Raw genomic sequence first — 7,432 nt, forward strand, 5'->3', positions numbered from 1 at the left:
AGGGTTGAAGATTGAGGGTTGAAGAATGAGGATTGAGGACTGACGATTGAAGATTGAGGCCTGAGTATTGAAAACTGAGACTTGAGGATATTCTATTGAGGATTGAAAATTGAGGATTGAGGATTGAGTATTGAGGATTAAGGGTTGAGGATTGAAGGTTGAGGTTTGAGGATTGAAGATTGAGGATTGAGGATTGGGGATCGAGGATTGAGTACCGATGGTTGAGGATTCAGCATTGACGATTGAGGATTGAGGATTGAGGATTGAGGATTGAGGATTGAGGATTGAGGATTGAGGATTGAGGATTGAGGATTGACGATTGATGGTTGAGGATTGAGGATTGACGATTGACTATTGAGGATTGAGGTCTGTGGACTGCGGATTGATGATAGAGGTTTGAGAAATGAGGATTGAGGATTGCGTATTGAGGATTAAGGATTGAGAATTGAGGGTCGAGGGTTGAAGATAGAAGATTGAGGTTTGAGGATTGTTGACTGAAGATTGAGGACTGAGTGTTGAGGATAGAGTATTGCGAACTGATGTTTGGGACCTGACATTTGAAGATTGAAGGTTGAGGATTGTGTATAGAATACTGAGAATTGAGTATTTCCTATTGAAGGCTGAAAATTGAGGATTGAGGATTGAGGAATGAGGATTGAGGATTGAGGATTGAGGATTGATGGTTGAGGATAAAGGATTGAAGATTGAGGATTCAGGATTGAGCATTGAGTATTGTGTACTGATAGTTGAGTGTTGAGTGTTGTGAGTTGAGGATTTAGCATTGAATATTGAGGATTGAAGTTTGAGGAATGAGGATGGAGGATTGAGGATTGAGGATTGAGGACTGAGGGTTGAGGATTGATGTTTGAGAATTGAGGATAGACAATTGAATATTGGGGATTGAGGCTTGAGGACTGCGGATTGAGGCTTGAGGATTGAGGATTGAGGATTGAGGATTGAAGATTGAGGATCCAGGATTGATCATTGAGTATTGTGTTCTGATAGTTGAGGGTTGAGTGTTGTGAGATGAGGATTGAGCATTGAATATTGAGGATTGAAGATTGAGGAATGAGGATTGAGGATTGACGATTGATGATTGAGGACTGTGTGTTGAGGATTGAGGTTTGAGAATTGAGGATAGACAATTGAATATTGAGGACTGAGGCTTGATGACTGAGGATTGAGTCTTGAGGATTGAGGATTGAGGATTGAGGATTGAGGATTGAGGATTGAGGATTGAGGATTGAGGATTGAGGAATGAGGATTGAGGTTGAGGATTGAGGATTGAGGACTGAGGGTTGAGGATTGAGGTTCGAGAATTGAGGATAGACAATTGAATATGGAGGATTGAGGCTTGAGGACTGCGGATTGACTCTTGAGGTTTGAGGATTGAGGATTGAGGATTGAGGATTGAGGATTAAGGGTTGAGGATTGAAGGTTGACGTTTGAGGATTGACGTTTGAGGATTGAGGATTGGGGATTGAGTATTGAGGATTGAGGGTTGAGGATTGAGGATTGAGGTTTGAGGATTGAGCATTGAGGATTGAGTGTTGAGGATTGAAGATTGAGGACTGAGGTTTGAGGATTGAGGTTTGAGAATTGAGGATAGACAATTGAATATTGAGGATTGAGGCTTGAGGTCTGCGGATTGAGGCTTGAGGATTGAGGATTGAGGATTGAGGATTGAGGATTGAGGATTAAGGGTTGAGGATTGAAGGTTGACGTTTGAGGATTGACGTTTGAGGATTGAGGATTGGGGATTGAGTATTGAGTATTGAGGGTTGAGGATTTAGGGTAGAGGATTGAGGATTGAGGATTGAGGATTGAGGATTGAGGATTGAGTCTTGAGGTATGAGCATTGAGGATTGAGTGTTGAGGATTGAAGATTGAGGATTGAGAATTGATGATTGAGATATTGAGGAATGAGGATTGAGGGAGGATTACTGAGGGTTGAGGATTGAGGGTTGAGTATTGAGGATTGAGGATTGAAGATTGAGTCATGATGATTGATGATTGAAGATTGAGGATGGAGGATTGAGTATTGAGGATTGAGGATGGAGGATGAGGGCCGAGGGTCGAGGATTGAGGTTTGAGTATTGAATACTGAGAATTCAGGATATTCTATTGAGTATTGAGAATTGAGGATTGATGGTTGAGTATTTAGGATTGAGGATTGAGTATTGAGGATTGAAGATTGAGGTTTGAGGATTGAGGATTGAGAAGTGAGGATGAGGACCGAGGGTTGAGGATTGAGGTTTGAGGAACGAGGATTGAGGATTGAGAATTGACTACTGAGGATTGACGATTAAGTATTGAAGATTGAGGATTAATGACTGAGGATTGAGGATTGAGGATTGAGGATTGGGTATGAGGATTGAAGAATGAGGATTGACGATTCAGGATTGAGGATTGAGGATTGAAGATTGAGTATTGAGGATTGAAGGTTGATGATTGAGTATTGAGGATTGTGGATTGAGGATTGAGGGTTGAGAATTGAAGGTTGAGTATTGAGGATTGAACATTGAGTATCGATGATTGAGGATTGAGGACTGAGGATTGAAGGTTGAGGATTGAAGGTTGAGGATTGGGGATTGAGGATTGACGATTGAGGATTGAGGACTGAGGATTGAGAATAGAGGATTGAGGATTGAATATTGAGTATTGATGATTAAAGATTGAGGATTGAGGATTGAGGACTGAAGATTGAGGACTGAGTGTTGAGTGTTGAGTGATGCGAATTGATGTTTGTAGACTGAGATTTGAAGATTGAAGATTGGGGTTGAGTACTGAAAACTGTGAATTGAGGATATTCTAATGAGGACTGAGGATTTACAATTGATTGTTGAGGACTGAGGGCTGAAGATTGAGGATTCAGGACTGAGGATTCGGGATTGAGGTTTGAGGACGAGGACCGACGGTTGAGGATTGAGGTTTGAGGATTGAGGATTGAGGACTGATGACTGAGGATTGAGGATTGAGGATTGAGCATTGAGGATTGTAGATTGAGGACTGGGGATTAAGGATTGAAGATTGAGGATTAGGGATTGAGGATTGGGGATTGAGGATCTAGGATTGGAGATTGATTATTCAGGATTGAAGATTGAGGATTGAGGATTGAGTATTGATGATTGAGGATTGAGTATTGTGGATTGAGGATTGACGATTGAGGTTTGAGGATTGAGGATTGACAATTGAGGATGAGGACTGAGGGTTGAGGATAGAGGTTTGAGGAACGAGGATTGAAGATTGAGAATTGAGGACTGAGGATTGACGATTGAGTATTGAGGATTGAGGATTGATGACTGAGGATTGAGGATTGAGGATTGAAGATTGAGTATTCAGGATTGAGGATTGAGGCTTGAGGATTCAGGATTGAGGATTGAAGATTGAGGATTGGGGATTGGGGATTGAGGATTGAGGATTGAGGATTGAGTATTGAGGATTGAGGATTGAGGATTGTGGATTGTGGATTGATTGTTGAGTATTGAAGATTGAGTATTGAGGATTGAAGATTGAGTATTCAGGATTGAAGATTGACGATTGAGTATTGAAGATTGAGGATTGATGACTGAGGATTGAGGATTGAGGATTGAGGATTGAGGATTGAGGATTGAAGATTGAAGATTGAGTATTGACGATTGAAGATTTAGGATTGAGGATTGAGGATTGAGGATGGAGGATGAGGGCTGAGGGTTGAGGATTGAGGTTTGAGTATTGAATACTGAGAATTCAGGATATTCTATTGAGTATTGAGAATTGAGTATTGATGGTTGAGTATTGAGGGCTGAGGGTTGAGGATTGAGGTTTGAGGTTTGAGGGCTGAGGATTGAAGATTGAGAATTGAGGATTGAGGATTGAGGATTGAATATTGAGGACTGGGGACTGAGTGTTGAGGGTTGAGTGATGAGAATTGATGTATGTGGATAGAGATTTGAAGATTGCAGATTGAGTATTGAGTAATGAAAACTGTGAATTGATGATATTCTATTGAGGATTGAGGATTGACAACTGATTGTAGAGGACCGAGGACTGAAGATTGAGGATTCAGGATTGAGGATTCAGGATTGAGGTTTGAGGACTGAGGATTGAAGATTGAGGATTGAGGACTGAGTATTGAGGATTGAGGATTGAGTATTGAGGATTGAGGATGGAAGACTGAGGATTGGGTATTGAGGATTGAACGTTGAGGATTGAGGGTTGAGGATTGAGGACTGAGGATTGAAGATTGAAGATTGAATATTAATGATTGAAGATTGCGGATTGAGGATTGAGGGTTGTGGATTGAGGACGAGGACTGAGGGTTGAGTATTTGAGTTTGAAGTCTGAGGATTGAGGATTGAGGATTGAGAATTGAGGATTGAGGATTGAGGATTGAAGATTGAGGATTCGGTATTGAGGATTGAAGAATGAGGATTGAGGAGTGAGGACTGAGGATTGAGGATTGCAGTTTGAGTATTGAGGATTGAAGGTTGAGGATTGAGGAATGAGGATTGAGCATTGAGGATTGAGGACTGAGGATTGAAGATTGAGTATTGAGGATTGAAGATTGAGGACTGAGGATTGAGGATTGAGGATTGAGGATTGAGGATTGAAGATTGAGGATTGGGGATTGAGGATTGACGGTTGAGTATTGAGCATTGACGATTGAGAATTGAGGATTGTGGATTGAGTATTGAGGATTGAGGATTGAGGATTGAAGATTGAATATTGATGATTGAAGATTGAGGATTGAGGATTGAGGGTTGCGGATTGAGGACGAGGACTGAGGGTTGAGTATTGGTGTTTGAAGTCTGAGGATTGAGGATTGTGGATTGAGAATTGAGGATTGTGGATTGAGGATTGAAGATTGAGTATTCGGCATTGAGGATTGAAGAATGAGAATTGAGGAGTGAGGACTGAGGACTGAGGATTGCAGTTTGAGTATTGAGGATTGAAGATTGAGGATTGAGGATTGAGGATTGAGGATTGAGGATTGAGGATTGAGTATTGAATATTGAGTATTGAGGATTGAAGATTGAGGATTGAGGATTGAGGATTGAGGATTGAGGATTGAAAATTGAGGATTGGGTATTGAGGACTGAGGATTGGCGATTGAGTATTGAGCATTGAGGATTGAGAAATGAGGATTGAGGATTGAAGATAGAGTATTGAGGATTGAAGATTGAGGATTGAGGATTGTGGATTGAAGGTTGAGGACTGAGTGTTGATGGTTGCGTGATGAGAATTGATGTTTGTGGATTGTGATTTGAAGATTGAAGAATGGGGATTGACTATTGAAAACTGTGAATTGAGGATATTCTATTGAGGATTGAGGATTGACAATTGATTGTTGAGGACTTATGGGTGAAGATTGAGGATTCAGGTTTGAGGATTCAGGATTGACGTTTGAGGACTGAGGATTGAGGATTGAGGATTGAGGATTGAGGATTGATGGCTGAGGGTTGTGCGTTGATTATTGAGGATTGAGGATTGAGGATTGAGGATTGCGGATTGAGGATTGCAGATAGAGCATTGATGATTGAAGATTGAGGATTGAGGATTGGGGTTTGAGGTTTGAGGACGAGGACTGAAAGGTTGAGGATTGAGGTTTGAGGATTGAGGATTGAGGATTCAGGACTGAGGATTGAGGATTGAAGATTGAAGATTGAATATTAATGATTGAAGATTGCGGATTGAGGATTGAGGGTTGTGGATTGAGGACGAGGACTGAGGGTTGAGTATTTGAGTTTGAAGTCTGAGGATTGACGATTGAGGATTGAGAATTGAGGATTGAGGATTGAGGATTGAAGATTGAGGATTCGGTATTGAGGATTGAAGAATGAGGATTGAGGAGTGAGGACTGAGGATTGAGGATTGCAGTTTGAGTATTGAGGATTGAAGATTGAGGATTGAGGATTGAGGATTGAGGATTGAGGATTGAGGATTGAGGATTGATTATTGAAGATTGAGTATTGAGGATTGAAGATTGAGGATTGAGGATTGAGGATTGAGGATTGAGGATTGAGGATTGAAGATTGAGGATTGGGGATTGAGGATTGACGATTGAGTATTGAGCATTGACGATTGAGAATTGAGGATTGTGGATTGAGTATTTAGGATTGAGGATTGAGGATTGAAGATTGAATATTGATGATTGAAGATTGAGGATTGAGGATTGAGGGTTGCGGATTGAGGACGAGGTCTGAGGGTTGAGTATTGGTGTTTGAAGTCTGAGGATTGAGGATTGTGGATTGAGAATTGAGGACTGTGGATTGAGGATTGAAGATTGAGGATCCGGTATTGAGGATTGAAGAATGAGAATTGAGGAGTGAGGACTGAGGATTGAGGATTGCAGTTTGAGTATTGAGGATTGAAGATTGAGGATTGAGGATTGAGGATTGAGGATTGAGAATTGAGGATTGATGATTGAAGATTGAGTATTGAGGATTGAAGATTGAGGATTGAGGATTGAGGGTTGAGGATTGAGGATTGAGGATTGAAGATTGAAGATTCAATATTAATGATTGAAGATTGCGGATTGAGGATTGGGGGTTGAGGTTTGAGGACGAGGACTGACGGTTGAGGATTGAGGTTTGAGGATTGAGGATTGAGGATTGAGGACTGAGGATTGAGGATTGAGGATTGTGCATTGAGGATTGCAGATTGTGGACTGAGGATTGAGGATTGAAGATTGAGTATTGAGGGTTGAAGGTTGAGGATTGAGGATTGAGGATTTAGGATTGAGGATGACGGCTGAGGTTTGAGGATTGAGGTTTGAGGTCCGAGGACTGAGAATTGAGGGTCGAGAATTGAGGATTGAGGATTCAGGATTGAAGATTGAGGATTGGGTATTGAGGATTGAAGAATGAGGATTGAGGATTGAGGATTGGGGATTGAGGATTGAGGATTGAAGATTGAGTATTCAGGATTGGAGATTGGCGATTGAGCGTTGAGGATTGAGGATAGAGGATTGAAGATTGAGGATTGGGGACTGAGTGTTGAGGGTTGAGTGATGAGAATTGATGATTGTGGATAGAGATTTGAAGATTTCAGGTTGAGTATTGAGTATTGAAACCTGTGAATTGAGGATATTCTATTGAGGATTGAGGACTGACAACTGATTGTTGAGGACTGAGGTCTGAAGACTGAGGATTCAGGTTTGAGGATTCAGGATTGATGTTTGAGGACTGAGGATTGAGGATTGAGGATTGAGGATTGAGGATTGAGGATTGAGGATTGAGGATTGAGGATTGAAGATTGAGGTTTGGGTATTGAGGATTGAACATTGAGGACTGTGCATTGTGTATTGAGGATCGACAATTGAGGACTGAGGATTGAGGATTGAAGATTGAGAATTGGGTGTTGAGGATTGAGGGTTGTGGATTGAGGACGAGGACTGAGGGTTGAGTATTGATGTTTGAGGTCTGAGGATTGAGGATTGAGGATTGAGGAT

This window comes from Calliopsis andreniformis, unplaced genomic scaffold, assembly GCF_051401765.1.
Source record: "Calliopsis andreniformis isolate RMS-2024a unplaced genomic scaffold, iyCalAndr_principal scaffold0091, whole genome shotgun sequence".
NCBI classification, from domain to species: Eukaryota; Metazoa; Arthropoda; class Insecta; order Hymenoptera; family Andrenidae; genus Calliopsis; species Calliopsis andreniformis.